Below are 21,203 nucleotides of genomic sequence, written 5' to 3'. Positions count from 1 at the left end.
GCCCTGCCGGTTGAGCTCCTTCGCTCTTTCCGCCGTGATCTGAAAACCTATTTATTTGAACAGGCCGGCCTGGTTTAAGGGTTTGGGGTATTTTTAATTATTTACTGTTAGGGCTTAAATTAATTTAATATTACTTTTAACTTTTGTATGTAGTGCTTTTATTGCCCTGTACACTGCCCTGAGTCCTTCGGGAGAAGGGCGGTATAGAAATTCAAATAAATAAATAAATAAATAGCTGCTTCTTCATCTTTTGTCAAAGCAAGAACATTCGATGTTAGCAGGGTTGACACTAGACACTATAGGTAGAGCACAGGCCGTTACCTCACATAGGAGCAAGAGGGAGGGAATGGCTTGAGAATTGCTTTTGCATTCTTCCTTGTTTGCCCCTTTTGTTCATGTAATCTATATCGCCAGGAATGTCAAGGACACTGTGGTTTCGTATTTCCACTTTCATCACATGAACAAAACCGTGCCACATCCAGGAAACTGGGAAGAGTTTCTGGATAAGTTCCTTGCTGGGAAGGGTGAGTAAAACCTGGAGAGTAAAACCTGCCTCAGTGAATGCTCCAACACTGGAAGTTTTTAAGAAGAGACTGGACAGCCATTTGTCTGAAATGGTATAGGGTTTCCTGCCTGAGCAGGGGATTGGACTAGAAGACCTCCAAGGTCCCTTCCAACATTATTATTGTTGTTGTTGTTGTTAATAATAATAATAATAATAATAATAATAATAATAATAATAATAATAATAATAATAATAATAATAATAATAATAACTGGTCTAAAGAACTATAGCTAGTCCTCGATTTAACAGTTTGTTTAGTGACTGTTCAAAGTTACAATGGCACTGAAAAAAGTTACTTATGACCATTGCAGCATCCCTGTGGTCATACAATCAATATTCACATGCTATTTATGATGGTTGCAGTATCCCAGATTCACACGATCACTTTTTGCAACCTTCTGACAAGCAAAGTCGAAGAAGCCAGAATTGTTTAAGTGCAGTGATCCACTTAATAACTGTGGCAAGAAAGTTCGTAAAATGGGGCGAAACTCACTTAACAAATGTCTTGCCTAGCAACAGACATGTTGGCATAAACCGAGGATTACTTGCATTTCCTCCGAACTGTGCCACATTCCTGAAAAACCGTGTCATAGAATGGTTTATCAAACTATCCCAAATGTGTGGCCATTTGCGGGATTATGTTATTTTCAAATGTAGAATAGAATTGACAAAAAAACTCTTTATCAGGAAAATAAAAAGAGCCTTGGTGGAGCAGTGGGCTAATGCCTCCTTAAGTAACACCAGCTGCCTGCCATTAGTGCAGGTTAGAGTCCCACCAGGCTCAAGGTTGACTCAGCCTTCCATCCTTCCGAGGTAGGTAAAATGAGGACCCAGACTGTTGGGGGCAATAAGCTGACTTTGTAATAATGCCGCTTGGGCCCCCCTGAAAGCCCTAATAAGCAGGCGTATACATAGAATGAAGGCTATTGCTAAGCACATTGATTTGTGCTTCTTGGATTGTAAGCCACCCTGAGTCTTCGGAGAAGGGCGGGACATAAATGGGATTAAAATAAAAAAAAATATCCAGCAAAAAAGGGTGCACGGGTCGCTGATTTGGGGGCCATGACTAAAAAAGTTAACGAGTTGTGAGAGTCTTCAGTCTTGCACAATTAGTGCTAACTTATGAATAGATATATCAACTAGACTGTAGTAATTCCCTTAATTGCAAGATATGCACTTCAATGGATAGATGGCATGTTAGCCCTCTAAGGCGTGCAACACCTCATCACAGACAAAAGGAGTCCCTGTGCAAATATTTGTCTGCAATTTATCTGCAATTTGCAGTCAACATGCTGACCCTCACATTGTGTGGTATTGGGAGTGTTTATTTATAAGGTGCAAATAAGATTATCAGTGAATATGATAAGTCTTGTTCTATAGGTAGTCCTTGACTTATGACCACAATGGAGCCCAAAATTTCTGTTACTAAGTGAGACAGTTGTTAAGTGAATTTTGTCCCATTTTTATGATGTTTCTTGCCATAGTTGTTAAGTGAATCACCACAGTTGTTAAGTTAGTAATAGGGTTGTTAACTGAATCTGCCTTCCCCATTGATTTTGCTTGTCAGAAGATCGCAAAAGTTGATCACATGACCCCAGGACAGTGCAAGGGGATACTGCAACGGTCCTAAGTTTGAAAAACTATCACAAGTTGCTTTTTTCAGTGCTATTGCAACTTCGAACAGTCACATAGAATAGAATAGAATAGAATAGAATAGAATAGAATAGAATAGAATAGAATAGAATAGAATAGAATAGAATAGAATAGAATAGAATAGAATAGAATAGAATAGAATAGAATAGAATAGAATTTCGAAGGGACCTTGGAGGTCTTCTAGTCCAGCGCCCTGCTCAAGCAAAAGAACTTATGCCATTTCAGACAAGTGAATGTCTAGTCTCTTCTTAAAACCCTCCAGTGATAAAGGGCCCACAATTTCTGAAGGCAAGCTGTTTCACTGGTTAATTGTCCTCACTGTTAGGAAGTTTCTCCTTAATTCCAGGTTGCTTCTCTCTTTGATTAATTTCCAACCGTTGTTTCTTGTCCTGCCCTCTGGTGCTTTGGAGAATAATTTGACCCCCTCTTCTTTGTGGCAGCCCCTCAAATACTGGAATATTGCTATCATGTCACCCCTATTTTTTCTTTTCTTTAGATTAGCCAAACCCAACTCCTGCAGCCGTTCTTTGTATGTTCAAGTCTCCAGACCTTTGATCATCTTAGTTGCTCTTCTCTGAACTTTTTCCAGTCTCAACATCTTTTTTGTAGAATGGTGACAAAACTGGTTGCAGTATTCCTGGTATGGTCTCACTAGGGTTTTATAAAACGGTACTAATACTTCATGTGATTTTGATCCTATACCTCTGTTTATACAACCCAGGATTGTATCAGCTTTTTGGGCTGCTGCAGCAACTGCTAGCTCATATTCAAGTGATCATCCGCTAGGACTCCAAGGTCCCTCTCACAGTTACTGTTTTTGAGCCAGGTCTCACCTAATCTGTACTTATTATACCTTTGGTTTTTCTAGTCTAAACATAAAACTTTTCTCCACATTAAAATTCATTTTGTTGGATAGGGCCCATTGTTCAAGTTTGTCAAGATCTTTTTGGATCATGAGCTTGTCTTCTTTCCTGACTTCATCTTTGCATGTTCTGGCGGACTGCTGATAATCAGCCTTAGTTATGTCTCCCCCTTTCCTTTTTTTGTACTTGTCCTTTTTGTCTTTCAGTTTGTCTGAGAGATCTTTGTGGAGATCTGCTGGTTTCTTCTTGAATTTCTTGTTTTTCTTTTTCAGTGGTATTGTGCTGGAGTGGGTTTTTATGGTCGCATTTTTCAGAGTTTCCCACACTTCTTGAGTTATTTTCCTCTTTAGGATTTTCATCTTAAATGAACCATTCATCCTAATGAACTGTTGTAAGTTGAGGACTACTTGTATTTTCTTTCTTTCTCCTTGAGAATAGAGGTACAGGTAATTTTCCAGTGTTCTCTTATGTCTGTTTCTAGTTATCTGCGGCTCATGGTTTGACCATGTCTGTGGCTGGTGGGAGGCCAAGAAGCGTCACCCAATACTCTATCTCTTTTATGAAGACATGAAAGAGGTGAGAAGCTTCCCTTTCCTTAACAAAGATACTTGCTGCAAAAAAAAGAGAGCATCATTCAATGATACAGATCAGTCTTTCTCAATGTGGGTCCGTGGGATTTTAAGGTTCTGCAAGAGTTGATGATTAGAAAAATAATAAACTTTGTTTCTTGAACTTTATGCAATAGCAGCATTACCAGGAATGGGAATGCTTATGCACCACAACTTAGCTGCCTGCCTGTCATGTTGTTATTGTTGTAACTGGATGATAAATGTGAATCGTGTAATGAAATTTTCACTTTGTTTTTATTATTTTTATGCAATATTCCCCTGAGGCTTGAAAATAATTTTAATAATTCTTCCTAGCTAAACGTTTGAGAAAGGCCGACAAAGATTTTGGATTAAGATGTTCAAACAAACACGGCAAATCTCCTGCCAGTAACCTGGTCACATTTTTCCTTCCTGTTAACCATTTCAGCTTTTTCCCTAGGATCCAATTCGGGAAATGAGTAAAATAGCCCAGTTCCTGGGATTAGAGATTCAAGAACCAGTTCTGAATCAGATTTTGGAGCGTACCAAGTTTGAGACCATGAAAGGAAACACAATGGCTAATTTGGCTAATGTGTCGCCCTGTCTCATGAACCACACCGTGTCACCCTTCCTCAGAAAAGGTGAGGATGGAAACTAGATTGCAACTGACAAGGGGGCAGATGGGGAGAGTGAACAGAGCAATTAAACTTCAGCCTTTCAAAATGCGGCAGGGAGGGTCTTGGCTAGCAACTCTGGCAGAGACCTGATGTGATAGCATACAGTATGGGAAAGACTTTTGGAGGTTGGACAAAGAGATGCTGCCTAGGGAATGGTCAAAAGAGACAGTATAATCTGCAGCTGGACAGTGGGTAGGGCAAGAGGCTCAGGAGGGACTCATCCTGATATTCTTAAGCTGTAAAAGAGATGGCAGGAAGTTGTACTTTCAGACTAGCAAGATTCTGTCAGTGTAGCTTTAAATTAAGTAGAATGAGCTTATCTGGTCTTGTTTCATATCTGTCTACTCTACCTGGTAAGGCTGACACCTGGGGAGGCTTTAGTCCCAAATCCATGGTGGGTGTCAAATTTTGGAAAGGCGATCCTTGCAATGTTGAAATGCAACTGAGAGGTGTGGGAAACAAACAGGAAAGGTGAGCTCCTACAAAAAAACAAGTTATCTAAATCCTGCTGGGCTATAATGGCAGAAAAATAGCAGGGGAAACCTGGCAACAGAGTTTGTTTCTCCCCACCCCACCCCCCCTTCCCTCTGCAGGCATTGTTGGTGACTGGAAGGAGCACTTCACAGTGTCTCAAAGTGAGCAGCTGGATGGCATCTGTAGTCAGTTACTGGCAGGCAGTGGCCTGACTTTCCGCAGAGGGTTGTAAAAGCAGCTCTATCTCCTCCACGCAGCCTTCTCAATCAAGCTTGCTTAAATTATTAATCTTCCTTGCATTTGATAAAATAAGCCATGGGTACCACAAATTATAATCCAAGCTTTACTGTGCATGTCTTTAAAAAACTAATTCTTGTTCAAAAACATTTGTCATTGGCAATTCCATTTCCTTTTGCTGAAATTATCTTAATGGGTTGTTTGCTCCCTCTCTCTCTCTCTCTCTCTCTCTCTCTCTCTCTCTCTCTCTCTCTCTCTCTCTCTCTCTCTCTCTCTCTTTCTCTCTTCCTGTACTGTATGCTGGAAAAAGGAGGGTTGTCCAGTTTTTAATTTAAAAACATCTCTCTAATTTTTACTTAAATTTTCTTTTCAATTGCTCAAAAGAGCTGTTAGTAGAAAAAGCATTTCAAAAGGAAAGTGGGAGGAGAAGAAAAGAAGGCGAAATAACACTTTAAAAATGCAGTCACTTTTCTGAGATATTTTCCTGATATTTCAATCACATAGGGAAGGGGCAAATATGGCTCTCTTTCATATATTTTATGTTTATTTTGAAAGGGACACGGTGGCTCAGTGGGTTAGGACGCTGAGCTTGTCGATCAGAAGATCGGCAGTTTGGCGGTTCGAATCCCGAGTGCCGTGTAGCAGAGTGAGCGCCTGTTACTTGTCCCAGCTTCTGCTAACCTAGCAGTTCGAAAGCACATAAAAATGCAAGTAGAAAAATAGGGACCACTAAGGTGGGAAGGTAACAGCGTTCCGTGCGCCTTTGGCGTCTAGTCATGCCGGCCACATGACCACAGAGACGTCCTCGGACTAGCGCTGGCTCTTTGGCTTTGAAACGGAGATGAGCACCGGCCCCTAGAGTTGGAAATGACTAGCAAGCATGTGCGGGGGAACCTTTACCTTTATGTTTATTTTATTTACCCTTTTTATTTTATTTACTATACGTTTGACTGTTTTTATATTGTTATGGTGTTTTTAGTAGTTGTTATATTTATGTGCTACCCAGAATCATGATTTTGTGAAATGGAAGGCTTGATAAATATGCTAAATAAACAAACAGGTAATTACACATATATGTGCACACTACTCACTTACAAACACACGACATACTAGTACATACATTCCTCCAGACGGAGATGATAGATGAGGAGATCCAGTAGCAAAAACCCTACTACTGTATTGCTTATTCTATAATAGGAGTTTTGCCCAGCTAAATATGATTGCTGGCTCAGCTTCCTCCATGGAAACTGAAACTGGGAAGTATTTCTCTCCCTCCCCCTGACCACATATCTCTTATCCAGCATGCAGCAAGGAAACAAGTCAAACACATTTGTGTCATTTTGCAAGCACAAGGGAATTTATGTGGACTTAAAAAGAGAAAGATGTGCATGAATAGAGTGTTCCCCTGGTGATTTGCAACTGGCTGACAAATCACACTCAAGTGTTGTTAATGGTACTACACCTACATGGAGGGAAGTAAGCAGTGGGGTACCACAAGGTTCTGTCTTAGGCCCAGTACTCTTCAATATCTTCATAAATTACTTAGATGAGGGAATAGAAGGGGACACCAAGCTGGCAGGAACAGCCAATACCCCAGAAGATAAGCTCAGGATCTAAGAAGATCTTGACAGACTTGAACAATAGGTCCTATCCAGTGGTGGGATTCAAATATGTGAACAACCGGTTCTCTGTGTGGATGCCGCTTCCAGAAGTCTATTCTGGGCCTGGGCAACAAAAAAATTACCTACTGGTTCTGCCGAACTGGTGAGAACTGGCTGAATCCCACCACTGGTCCTATTCAACGACATGAAATTTAATGTGGAGAAAAACAAGGCTTTACACTTAGGCAGGAAAAACCAAAGTAAAGATTAGGCAATACCTGGCTCAAAAACAATAACTGTGAGAAGGACCTTGAAGTCCTATGAGTTGCTGAGGTTGAGAAACGCTGCTTTAGAGAAATGAGAAAGTTGCGAAATAACATTAATATATAAGAATTCCTCTGCTGGAATAGTGTACAGAGATACCCTGCTATAAATAACAGTGTGAAAGAGCAAATTCACCATCAGATTAAGTAGTCATTTGAATCCCTCCTGGGTTCCAGGCGGTTAAAACAGCCCCACTCTCTCCTTATAAGAAAAGGCAGGCACAGCCTCAGAAAAGGCAGGCACAGCCATACTTCTCTGTGTAATGACTGAGCTGTGGAGGTGGTTAGCAGCATCAAGTTTCTGGGTGTGCAGCTAACGAGTACATTTCCTTGGTCTCTCAACAGTGAGACACTGGTGAAGCGGGCACAGCAGCGCCTGCATTTTCTGTGTCGCTTGAGAAAAGCACTTCTTCCTTCCTCTGTCCTTACCACTTTCTACAGTGGGACGATCGAGAGCATCCTGTCATACAGCATCACACTCTGCTTTGGAAGTATCACTGCTTCAGACAGGAAGACGGTGCAGAGAGTGGTGAGGATGGCCGAAAAGATTGTTGGCATTTCCCTCCCTTCCATCCAGGACATAGCACATAAGCATTGCTTGAGCCGGGTCCGCAAGATTGTCTGGGACAATACACATCCTCTTCACAACCTGCTTTCCTTGTTAAGAGCAGGCAACAGAATTTCATTTTTAATGTGGGCCAGTGTGTTCACAGTAAAAAATGACAATAAAGATTATCTTATCTCATAGATGGTCCTCAACTTATGATCTAAATTGAGCCCAGAATTCCAGTTGTATGTTTTTTACATTTATGAATAGAGGCATCATGTAATCAGACCTAATTTTAGGACATTGCTTGCAGCAGGCACTAAATCAGTTTTCCCTAATGAATGGGTTTTTAGTGGGAACTGGTAGTAAATGTTGGAAATTGGCAAAAGAACAAACAAAAACAAATCGCAATTACAGTAAAAAAAGGACCCTTCTTTGTTAAAGTTTTGCCTTAACTTGCATATTACTGGTCTTTGGCAGGTATCCAGCTTGTTAGCTGGTAGCCAGAAGTGCTGGCACAGATGTTTTTCCAGGAAGCAGTATGTACCCAGAGGAAGTTGGACCTACTCCATTTTCATACAGTACATTCCCCCCCCCATGGTTTTGGCCCTGCTGCTCTGAAAATGTGGAGAGGGTGAGAGGGCGAGGAATGGGAGTAGCTTTGGATAGTGAGATGGCTGCCATATCAAATTAGTAAATACAGAAAATATTGTAAGCATATGTCCAGTGCTGCACCAATTTATTTCTGGGGCATTAAAGCAGCATGTGTCAAGCAGACGTTTGGGAGATTGATAAATATATGTTGAAAATGCCACTTGTAGCTTCAGTCCTGGAACATCTAAGTTGTGTGTGTGGGGGGGTAACCTTAATTCGTGGTGGTAGGAGAAGAGAAGAGAAAGGAAAAGAGGGAGAGTAACTCCTTTGCTGTTGGTCACGGAGGTCAGAGAACCGACCACAAAAGACCGTCGTGATTTTTCCGTTCTGTGGGAGAAAGTGGGACTTCTCAATTCCAGGAAAAAAGGCACCCCAAAGTACAGTGACAAATAAGGTATATGGACTTAAGCTGTATTTCAATAGCTTGTTTCATTGTGTTGAAAGAAAAATCTTCATCAGGGTCCAGTCCAAGCCAGGAATAAACAAAACTGAGACTTCTTTAGAAAGAAGATTGTAGTTTATTGAACAACAGAGCCAGACAGAAATTTGCCTCTGGGAAAGCTGACCACGTGTTGCTGGGAGTGGTAGGTTTTTATACCTTCTCGGGCTTTTGTATTTGGAGTTGTTCCTGTGGCATGAACGACCTGAGTTTCAGTGTGCCCTTTCTGATGGTGGTGGGTTAATCCTATTATACCCTAAAGGTCATATCCTGCTTCCCTGTGGCTGTGGCTGATGGCTATCTCCTGTGTTGGATTTTTTTGGCTAAGGGGTTGCTGGTTCTAGGCATCTTTGTCTTTCTAATCCCATCAGCTCTAAGATCCCTGGCTCCAATCATTCTGAAAGGATTATCAAATCTGCATTTCTACAGACCTGATTTCTGCTTGGGGCAGAGAGACTTGGGTTTGCTTTCCTTTGGGGAAATGCATTTAATATCCCCCCAAAATATTTCCTTCTCTAGGAGGGTGGGTGGGTGCTGACTTTCAACAATAATGATCTGGTCAGGGAGACTTGATAAACAACTTTTAAAGTGTTAATGCAAAAAGGGGAAGGCACTAATAGAGGCAGCAGAAAAAAGATCCCTGTAGTGGCTCCAAAAAGGGGGAGCTTCCAACCCATGGAGATCTAAAACCAGGGCAAAAGTTCTGTTAGATCAGGGACGTCAAACTCAATTTCATTGAGGGCCTCATCAGCATTGCCATTACCTTCAGGGGGCCGGGTGGGTGTGGCCAGGGTGAGCGCAGCCTACTGGGTGGGCGTGGCTGGAATTCGTGTGGCCTACTGGGTGGGCATGGCCAGCTCTACATCATTCGTGTCAAGGGTACCTATGGGGGCCTGGGCAGGAGTGGGACAGATGTGAGGGTCTCTGGCAGACAGAGATGGGACCGGGGCAAGTGCTAAGGCACGGTCCACTGGAGGAGCCTCACTGTTCCTCTCAGGCCATGCGGGGGGGGGGGGGGCTGGACGGTGGCACGGAGATCAAATGCCCAGCCCAGTCCTCAAACACCCACGGCACTAAGCCCAGCCCCACTTACCCAAGGGGGTGCCCAGCTGCACTTACCTCCTCCTCAAGGCTGCTTCTGCTATGTTTGTTCTCCTTAGCCAGGTTGCTCATGATGGGTACGAGAGCAAAGTCAAGAGGGAGACCCATTCCCTCTCCATGTGAGGAGACCTGGCTTTGTATCCAAAGCTTCCTTAGCAATAGGATGGGAGACCCCAGGAGGAGGGGGCAAGGGGATGGTGAAAGGGCAGCAGGGAAGTACTAAAGCAGGACTTCCCTCAGACCCTCCCTCTCCTTCCTTCCTTCTGTTGTGATTCAGGGTCAGCCTGTGGGTTCGGCAGTTGGGTCGGACAACTCAGAGGAGGAGGGGGGTGTTGAAGACCTTGCTGAGGGGGTTGAAGATCTTGCTGATGAGAGCCCTCAGCCAGGCCCCTCCCACTTGGTCACCACGGAGACCCAGCTGTGTGAGCCTGACAGCGTGGATGAAGATGACCCACAGCTGGCCCTGTTCAAGGACGCCCGACGCAGGAGGCAGTCAATTAGGCAATGGGGCTCCTCGGAAGGAGGCAGAGAGAAGCCACGCCCTGCACTCTATATAAGGGGAATGTGTGGGAGGGCTGGTTTGCTGAAGGCAACTGCTTGGATAGTTCCTGTTTCTTAAAGCTTCTGTTTCTTGGTTCGTGTCTTGTCTTGCTCTGTTTTATGTGAATAAATTTGGCAGGCTTTATTCCAGCCTCTTGCCGTTTGTAAAGGGGTTGTCCCTGCTTTTGCTGCAGGGCCGGTAGCAGGCTGGTACAGAACAGTTTGCCTTCAGCCTCCCACCCCTTAATATTCTTATGGAGCAGCTACGTGCTGAGAATGCCCAGCTCACCCAGCAACTCACTTTGCTGGCAGCTCAGGTGGCTCAACTGCAAGCTCAGGTTCATGCTGCACCCCCACCATCACCCCCACCCAGGAGAAAATGCCAAGTTGCAATGCCGGATAAATTTACTGGCAATCCAGAACTGTTTCCTGCTTTCCTGGGACAATGCCAGCTCTTTATCAGCGTGAGAGCAGCTGATTTCCCCACTGACCGGGATAAGGTGGGGTTTGTGTTAAGCCTTCTTTCGGGTGATGCAGCTCGTTGGGGCACGCCTCTGCTGGCTCAACCTAGCCCATTGTTGGACAACTTTGTGGGGTTTTGTGATCATATGCGTCTGATGTATGAGGACCCTATTAAGACGCAGACTGCTACTTGATGCCTGAAAGCTCTGAGGCAGGGTCAACGCCCCCTACAGGGCTATATCAGCGATTTTCGGCTGCTTAGCCAGCATTCCGCCTGGAATGAGGCTGCGCTTGTGGATGCCTTCCAGGATGGATTGTCGGAGGAGATGTTGGATGAGCTGGCCCGTGTGGATATTCCCTCAGACCTGAATGGGCTGATCCATCTCTGCCTGCGGATCGATGCTCGGTTGCAGCAGCGAAGGAGTCGCCGTGCCACCCCACAGACCCCTGCAGCCCCTGTTGTGCGTGAGTCCCCAGTTCAAAGGGAGGAGCCAATGGAGCTGGGTGCCGCCAGGTCTCGTCTATCGGTGACTGAAATGAACAGACGACGATCAGGGGGGGTGTGTGTTTTTACTGTGGGGACCCTGGGCATTTGGCTGCTTTTTGCCCAAAGAAGCGACAGCGGGCATCAGTGACCGAGTCTGCCCCAAGAAAGTCCCCTACTTTTCTGTCGGGAAATGCCCCGAGCCCGATCTAGACGGTGTGATAGATCGGGCGTCCCACAACAACACTGAGCGACGTCTTTCTGATGCTGCCTGTGGACCTCCACGACATCTGATATTGGAGGCACGTCTGATCCTTCCTGGCAAGCCAGAGGGGATAGCAGTCCATGCCTTAATTGACTCTGGGGCCACCACAAATTTTATGGACTCAGCATTTGTGGCCAAATGGGCTGTTCCCCAGTGCCCTGTGGATCCGCCCATGTTAGTGGAGACTATCAATGGTCGAGTGCTCCTGTCTGGGCCAATTACGGCCGCCACACAACCATTATGTATGGCCATCAGTTCCCATGTGGAGGCCATCCAGTTCTATATCATCTCAGATCTGCACTTCCCCGTGGTCTTGGGACTGGCGTGGCTCCGGGCGCATGACCCACAGATCTATTGGTCACAGAACTTGGTCACCTTTCCAAGCTTGCAGTGCGTGGACCACTCCCGCCATATCTGTGCCGGCCAGGTGGAGGGTTCCCCAGGGGTTTCCTTGCCTCCCGAACTGTCCGATTTTGCTGATGTGTTCAGCGAGACAGAGGCGGATCAATTACCCACGCACAGGCCCTATGACTGCCCCATTGATTTAGTCCCTGATGCACCACTCCCAGTGGGGAGTTTGTACTCCATGTTGGACCCCGAGTTGGCTGCATTGCGGGACTTTCTGGAGAAGAATTTGGCTCGCGGTTTCATCCGGCCCTCGTCCTCGCCAGCGTCTGCACCCGTGCTCTTCGTCAAAAAGAAGTCGGGCGAATTGCGGCTTTGCTGCGATTATAGGAAACTCAACGCCATCACGGTGCGCAATCGTTACCCGCTGCCCCTCATCCCCGAACTCTTGGACCGACTCCGGGAGGCTAAGATCTTCACGAAACTGGACCTGCGTGGAGCTTACAACCTCGTCAGGGTTCGGCCGGGTGATGAGTGGAAGATGGCGTTTGGTACTCGCTATGGACATTTTGAGTACACGGTGATGCCATTTGGCCTGACCAACGCCCCCGCCGTGTTTCAACATTTCATGAACGACATTTTCCGGGATTTGTTGGATCAGTTTGTCGTGATCTACTTGGATGACATCCTGATCTACTCCCCGTCGTGTGAGGTGCACCATCAGCATCTCCATCAGGTCCTGCAGCGACTCCGAGAACATTGGCTGTTTGCCAAGTTGGAGAAGTGCCAGTTCTACCGGGTGACCATCGATTTCCTGGGTCACCGCATTTCTCCTGAGGGCATCGCCATGGAGCCGAGTAAGGTTGAGTCTTTGCAGAGTTGGCAACCCCCGCATCGCGTGAAGGATGTTCAGCGACTTCTTGGGTTCGCCAACTATTACCGAACTTTCATCCCTGGGTTTGCTGCCTTGACAGCCCCCCTCACCCAGCTCCTGCAGAAGAAGACTCGGTTCCAGTGGAATGCTCCAGAACAACGGGCTTTCCAGACTTTGAAGGAAGCCTTCATGAAGGAGCCCATCTTGAAGCATCCTGACCCGCAACGGCCGTTTGTTGTGGAGGCGGACGCCTCCGACATTGCCATTGGGGCGGTGTTACTCCAGGCAACGACGCCCAGCGGTACCCTCTTCCCTTGCGCGTACCATTCACGAAAACTGAACCCTTCGGAGCGCAATTATACAATCTGGGAAAAGGAACTGCTGGCCATCAAAGTGGCGTTCGAGGCCTGGAGGCATCATCTGGAGGGAGCGCGGCATCAAATCGAGGTCCGGACGGACCATAAGAATTTGGAAAGCCTGCAGACCGCTCAGAATTTGAACCAACGCCAGATCCGGTGGTCTCTTTTCTTTGTGAGGTTTGACTTCTGGGTTCGGTACATACCTAGCGGGCACAATCAAAGAGCGGATGCTCTGTCCAGGAAGCCCGAATATTCCCGAGTGGAAGACAAGCTTCTGCCCAGGACAGTGATCCCCGTCGAGTCTTTTGCTGCGGTGCGGGAGCCGGTTGATATACGGGCTCGGATCCGGGAGGCACAGCAGCAGGAGGTGTGGGTGGCTCAGCGGAAGGAGGAGGTGGGGCCAGATTCTCCTTGGACGGTCACGGATGGACTCTTGTATTATCGTGACCGGCTCTACGTTCCGGGAGGGCCACTCAGGGGACTCATCCTCAGCCAGTGTCACGATAACCCGGCGGCGGGGCATTTTGGCCTGTTCAAGACCCTGAACCTGGTCTCCCGTACCTTCTGGTGGCCCCGGGTCCGACACGACGTCCAGTACTATGTCACTTCCTGCATCCCATGCAGGCAGGCCAAGTCAGCGACAGGGGCCCTGCCTGGACTACTGCAGCCCTTGCTGACACCCAAAAGACCCTGGGGGGCTGTGTCCATGGACTTTCTGATGGATTTACCCCCATCCTCTGGTTTTACGACAGTGTATGTGGTGGTGGACATGTTGACCAAGATGGCGCACTTCATCCCCTGTCGCGGCTTACCGTCAGCCCGCGCCACTAGTCGTATGTTCATTCAGCAGGTGTTTCGGCTGCACGGCCTCCCTGATAGAGTCGTCTCTGATAGGGGGGCCCAGTTTACAGCCCGCTTCTGGCAGGAGTTGATGCATGCGTTGGATATCAAGATTTGCCTCTCGTCCGCGCATCATCCTCAAACTGACGGGGGAACCGAGAAGGTCATTGGTATCCTGGAACAATATCTGCACTGCTACGTCAATCTGCAGCAAAACAATTGGGTGGACTATCTGGCCATAGCTGAGTTTGCATTTAACAATTCGCAGCACACCTCCACACAGATGACACCGTTCTTGGCCAATGTGGGATATCACCCCCGGTTTTTCCCCCTTTCTCCCGTGGACTCACTGGAGCCGGCAGTGAACGACTTCATGGCAGAGTTACAGGCGATCCATCGATTGGTGCGACGTCAGTTAGAGATGGCCAAGGCCGATTACAAAAGGTTTGCTGATCGGTCAAGACGGGATACGCCTCCACTATCGGTGGGAGATCGGGTCTGGTTGTCCACCAGGAACCTACCGTCAACACGGCCGGTGAGAAAGTTAGATCACCGATATTTAGGACCGTTCCCAGTCGAGGCTGTCATCAATCCGGTCGCCTATCGCTTAACTCTGCCACGTTCCCTGCGCGTGCACCCAGTCTTTCATCGGTCTCTGTTGGTCCCCGAGCAACCGGCCTGTCCACTCCACCGAGCGGAACCTCCCCCATCAGGACCTCGTGATGGAGGCAGCACCCCCGAGTACGAGGTCGCCAGCATCAGGGATTCCCGTTGGCTGAAAGGTCGTTTCCAGTACCTGATTGAATGGAAAGGTTACGGACCAGAGGACTTCACCTGGGAAGACGCGACCGCCGTTCATGCCACTGCGTTGGTGACCGCTTTCCATGAACAATTTCCATCCCGACCGCATACAGATCGGCAGACCTGGGGGAAGGGCCCTGCGGTGCGGGATAGTGTTGTGATTCAGGGTCAGCCTGTGGGTTCGGCAGTTGGGTCGGACGACTCAGCGGAGGAGGGGGGTGTTGAAGACCTTGCTGAGGGGGTTGAAGATCTTGCTGATGAGAGCCCTCAGCCAGGCCCCTCCCACTTGGTCACCACGGAGACCCAGCTGTGTGAGCCTGACAGCGTGGATGAAGATGACCCACAGCTGGCCCTGTTCAAGGACGCCCGACGCAGGAGGCAGTCAATTAGGAGTAAACAGAGGAAGGCAATGGGGCTCCTCGGAAGGAGGCAGAGAGAAGCCACGCCCTGAACTCTATATAAGGGGAATGTGTGGAAGGGCTGGTTTGCTGAAGGCAACCGCTTGGATAGTTCCTGTTTCTTAAAGCTCCTGTTTCTTGGTTCGTGTCTTGTCTTGCTCTGTTTTATGTGAATAAATTTGGCAGGCTTTATTCCAGCCTCTTGCCGTTTGTAAAGGGGTTGTCCCTGCTTTTGCTGCAGGGCCGGTAGCAGGCTGGTACAGAACACCTTCCTTCCTTCCTTCCTTCCTTCCTTCCTTCCTTCCTTCCTTCCTTCCTTCCTTCGAGTGGTGGGAAAATATTTGAGATGAGGAAGGGAGAAAAACAGGCAAGAAACACAGCTGGGGAAGTGTCATCCTTTGTGAGGAATGAAGAAATGCACCATCGCCTGGAAGTGGCCAGCACATGGCACTCGCCTACTTCACATATCCGGCTTGGTGGGCTCTGGGGGAGGGGATGCCATGAGCAGCATGAGAGTCGACGTTACCTGCGCAGTGCTGCCCAGCCCCCAGCCTGCCTGGTTTTGGCAGGCAGCGGGGTGCTTTCCTCACAGTGCAGAGAGGCTGAGCCGGGTGGCGTGAATCTGAAGAAAAGTGCAATGCTGCCCAGTCTCTAGCCTGCCCGAAGTAGGCAGGGCCATGTGCTTGCCACTTCCAGGCAATGGTGCATTTCTTCATTCCTCACAAAGGGTGATACCTCCCCAGTGTGCGCCCAGGGGGCGGGATTGACACGGCAGGGGCTGGTCCCTTGATGTGTCCAGATGGCCTTGTGGAGCTAAGACTGAATGTGTTTCAGCATAGATGGCCACCACAAAATTGTACATTGGCTCCCGGCCAGCCTGGGCCAGGGCCAAGGCAGCAGGGGCCGTTTCCTCACTGTTTCCAGGATGGGTTTGCGGGCCACATGAAACCACTTTGTGGGCCGCATCTGGCCCCCGGGCCTTGTGTTTGACATGTCTGTGTTAGATGGAAAATAAATTTATAATGTCCAATATTCTGTTCCAATTCTTTTAAATGTTTGGTGTCATTTTGAGCTTCCAGTCAGGTCTGCACATGCCTCCAAAATTCTTCACAGCCATGTTTATCCTCAGTACATAACCACTGGCTGCCCATTTTCAAGGGTTGTTTCCTGCCTTAGCTCTTAGTTTAGTGCATCCAGGTTTTTGTGATTTCCAATTAATAGTGGACAGTGTGCAAGCCAGGCTATTAATATTTCTTAAATTGCACACAGTGAGCCCTAGGACTCTAACTCTGAGTTCACCAGTGCAACATATTCAGGGCTTGGGTTTGGAGATCTCTTTCCTGCTACCTCCTCAGTGAGGGCATATGAATTGTAAATTGGATGAGGGGATTTGGTTCCCTCCCCCTTGGAATTTGTTGGAAGGTATGCATGCAAAGGCCTTAGCAAGAACCAGCCTGGGGAGCTTTACTGAAGGTAGGTGAAGGGGATAGTCTCAGTGTGATTCTGAATGGTGAGTGAGTGTGTGTGTGTGTGTGTGTGTGTGTGTGTGTGTGTGTGTGTTTGTGTGTGCAGCTACTTCTACAAGACATGCAATACAAATGTTCTGGACAAATTTTCCTCCCACCAGACAGAAGTCCAGGGTATTCAGTGCTTGCTGTGCCAACCATTCCCAAATGCCATCCCTCCATGAATTCATATAGCTACTTAATTACAAGGTAAATGAGGCAAGAAAGAAAACCTTACAATGAGTTTCCGCCCTCCCCCCATAGTTTTTCCAGCTATCTTCTGAGGATTCATGAGGGGGGCAATGTATCCAGGAGTCCATTCCTTTCTATGTAGCTTTCACAGGCATCTGGGTGATGTAGGGCTTGGGAAGATATGTTACACTCTGGCTGCATGGATGGCTGGATTCAAACCCAATTCTCTGGCTCAAATTAATGGAGGGTGTCCTCTGGAGGCAGTGTCTGGATTAGTGTGCTCTGCTTCCAAGGGTTGTGTAGGGCTGAAAGATACGAAACAGGGTCCCTTCTCCCCTTTGCGGGTGACTCTCCCAGGAGAGGCAAAGGCATGGAGAACAGAGGATAAGAAATGGAGCAGTGGAAGGGGTGGTGGTGGAAAGCTTGCAGGCAGGGTTTTGAAAAGACAGTAAGGTTAACATTGCAGATGTTAAGCTGACAGATGAAACCCACTTAAACACATACAGTAAGTGCAAGAATGAAACTTTTTCTGTGAATGAACTTAAAACATTCCCTCCTGATAACTTTGGGCCGTTCTTACAAATACAGAGAGGGAAGGACAAAAAAAAAAAGAATACAGTTCTCTTCATCCTGTTTTGCTGGACAGACAAATTGAGGTGAGAGAATATGAAATTCCTTCTCTTTGGATTATAGGCATTTAACATTTACTTTTATCTCACACACAAAGACTTTGACACACATGCACACATAAAGACAAGGGAAGAGAACAGCATAGGAAACAGAACTCTTAGTTTTACACATCCTGGTCATTCCCACCATAAATCTCAGTCAGTTTAAATTAGGGAAGGTACAAATCTTAACCCTATCACTTGGTTGCATAGAAAGAGAGAGAGAGAGAGGGAGAGGGAGAGAGAGGGAGAGAGAGAGAGAGAGAGAGAGAGAGAGAGGGAGAGGGAGGGAGGGAGGGAGGGAGGGAGGGAGGGAGAAATCACTATTCCTATATTTTATTTTCCTTTTCCTTTTAAGTACCTTTATTTAGCCAAATTGGTTTCCCAGCAAAGCCCATTCCTTACAAATTTCCCTTTATCATTTTTTTTCTTCATACCAGCTAGGATGGGCACTTGCCTCTCATCCATACCACCAAGAAATCTCCTAGAAGGAATCTGGCCTGATCCTTGAGCTAAGCCTCCCATGTTCCCCTTCTGATGTGGGGCTCAGGTGTCTTAGCCGGGTCTTCCCCCATAGCTAAACTTTCTGCTCTGCCTGTCAGTTTTCATTCCAAAAAATTAAAAATTGGTCTGGGAGGACTCTGGTTCTATAGCAGAATATGGGAACCTCCTTCAATGGAACACTGCCATGGTTTTTGGACCAAAAAGGGGTCCAGGAAGATCCGCTGCTCCCCTATGCTGTGAGTATGGACACCTCCTTCCAACAGCCTTTTCCTTGCTCACACTACTTTACACTTCCTGTTCACACTTTCCTGCTTTCACTTTTCCCAACACGTTTTTCAGACTCAGGAGAGTCTGGGAGAACCTGCTTCTTTTTCCAAGCAGTGACTTGCTCACTGACTTCCCAGCTGGTTGCCCAAATCCAATTCTCTCACTCACTTTTCCATTCCATTTTCACACAGCCTCTCCGTTCTCCCTTACAAAAGGTCCTGCACTCCAGCCAAACCCCCATGCTTTCCAGAATCTGTTGGTTGAACAGATATTTTGGCAGTTAGGAAAGGCCAGAGGAAGCAAGATCCAACTCTGTCTTCTCATTCACACACACAGCCATACATACATTTCCCTTGCTCCCCTGGGCTTTAAAGTTATAATTTAGAGGTATTCACCATCTTTCCAAAGCAGCCCTTGAGCTCAAACTCAAAATTCCCTTTACTACCCCTGGGCAGGGTCTGGTAAACCCATCCACAGACACAAGCGGTCTGCTGCCGGTAAGATGGAGGCTTACCCAGTCTCAATCCATTGGAGAGATTGCTTTAGAAAGAAGTGGTGGGTTTCAAATAATTTAACAACCGGTTCTTTACAGGGACGCAGTGGCTCAGTGGGTTAGGACGCTGAGCTTGTCGATCTGAAGGTCGGCAGTTTGGCGGGTTGAATCCCGAGTGCCGCGTAGCAGAGTGAGCGCCTGTTACTCGTCCCAGCTTCTGCCAACCTAGCAGTTCAAAAGCACGTCAAAATGCAAGTAGAAAAATAGGGACCACTAAGGTGGGAAGGTAACAGCGTTCTGTGCGCCTTTGGCGTCCAGTCATGCCGGCCACATGACCACGGAGACGTCCTCGGACAAGCGCTGGCTCTTCGGCTTTGAAACGGAGATGAGCACCGGCCCCTAGAGTCGGAAACGACTAGCATGCATGTGCGGGGGAACCTTTACCTTTACCTTTTACCTCTCTGCCTCACCTTCCCTCTGCTTTGATCAGGGTGGGCTTCTCAGGGGGTCAGCTGAGGTGGGGGCAGGAGGTCCCAGCAGAGTGGGGGCAGGAGGGTATGGTTGGGGGGCTGCAGAACTCTCGGACTGTGGTGGGTGGGGGGTCAGCAGGTCCTGGCTGGGAGAAGGCGAGGGGGTCTGGCTAGGGTGGGTGGGAGGGCCAGGACACCTCTGCAGAGGAAAGTCTCTCATCCACACCGTGGTCACGTAAGATTGCGTAGAATGGGCATGTCAGGGGGCTGGAGGGGGGGGAGGCTGGCAGGGGGGATCAGAGCCACTGCCATCTCCCTTCCACAGCACAGCCCCATCAGCATGGGCAGAGATGGCTCCGGGATGCCCAGAAGGGAGCCCTTGCCTGGCCCAGGCCTTGTCTGCTCAGTGGCTCTGACGGGGGTTGCAGCTGCTGCTGCTCCTGCTGTGCTGAGCCCCTCGACTGGCTACTCATGCAGGGAAGCAGGAGGAAATGGAGGGGCAGACAGGGGCCTAGAGCCACCTCAGCTGCCCACTGGCCACAGCCGGCTCTGCCTCAAGAGCCCAACAAGGCAGCAGATCTCACGCACCGGCTGCCCAGCCTCATGGGACAGCGGTGCCTGGACAATGGCAGGGCTGGGCAGAAGGAGGTGGTGGTGATGGTGGTGGTGGCAGCAATCCCTATATTGCCAGGCCCGGCTGGCAGCAGCTCTGGAAGCAAAGCTGTGCTGCCCATCCTTGCACTGGTGGGGGCGGCGTCGGGGGAAGGCAGGCTCTCTCTCACACACACACACCTCACCTCTGCCACTCCACATCATCCTGCGCATATCCTCAGCCCCTCACCACCATCTCCCTTCCACAGCACAGCATCTGCTGGGGCTGCTGCTGGCCAGGCCTGGCAATGCAGGGATTGCCACCTCCTTCTCCTCCTCCTCCTCCTGCTCAGCCTGTGTGTTGCCCAGGCTCTGCTGCCCCATGAGGCTGGGCAGCCAGTGCGTGAGATCCGCTGCCTCGTCAGGCTCCTGAGGTGGGGCTGGCTGTGGCCAGTGGGCAGCGGAGGTGGCTCCAGACCCCTGGCCACCTGCTTCCCTGCATGACTAGCCGGTTGAGGGGCTCAAAGCAGCAGGAACAGCAGCAGCAGCTGCCCCCATCAGAGCTACTGAGTGGATGGGGCCCGGGATGGGCAAGGGCCCCTTCCGACCATCCTGGGGCCATCTCTACCCGCAACGATGGGGCTCCATGGCTGGTTCTCCATGATGCAGGACAGCGCCTCTTAGGTTTTTGATTACAAGTGGTACCTTCCTCGACCATACAGTCTTCCTGAAAGCTATCAGTTCTAACACTGGTCACAGGTGGTTGGAGAAAAAATAATAAGTCGCCATTTGATACCTGGCTTCTTCCTATGGAACCAAAGTTAGAGGGTGGGTGGCTGAAGAGAGGGACGGTCGGGATTCTGCCTGCTTTATTACAGGGCAGGCTATTAACTAGCAACCCGCTCCATTTCGTTAAAAAAACCTTTTAAAATTTTTTGAATGAGATGGAGCGGGCTGCCTGTTAATAGACTGCTGCACAATAAAGCAGGCAGAACCGCAACTGTCCCCCTCTTCAACCTGTTGTCTGCTAACTCGCTAACATGGCCGGATGTATCCCGACACGGCTGGTTTCTCTTCCCTCCCCCGGGTCCCGGTCTTCCTGGCCTCACATGGTCTCTTTTTCCTGGGTATGACCCACTGTAGCACCTCCTCAGCTGTCGGCCATCCATCCACCTCAAAGGCAGTTTCTCTGAACTGTTGGTGGTGGGCGAGGTGAGGCTGCTTTTTGTCTTCTCCTCTGGATGGCTTTGGCAGACCCCCCTCACCTGCCCACCCACTCTTTTCTCTTTACTCCCCTTCCGAGCCCTCTTTGCAGATCTGCCCACACAGCCACTGAAGTGACAGGTGGAGTGCAGGAGATGGAAAGCATTTCTCCGCCACCACAGATCTGAAGAGCTTGCCCCACCTACCACCGCCCAGATGCC

The sequence above is a fragment of the Vipera berus genome, assembly GCF_964194415.1.
Source record: "Vipera berus genome assembly, chromosome: Z".
NCBI lineage: Eukaryota > Metazoa > Chordata > Lepidosauria > Squamata > Viperidae > Vipera > Vipera berus.
This window is presented reverse-complemented; position numbering follows the sequence as displayed.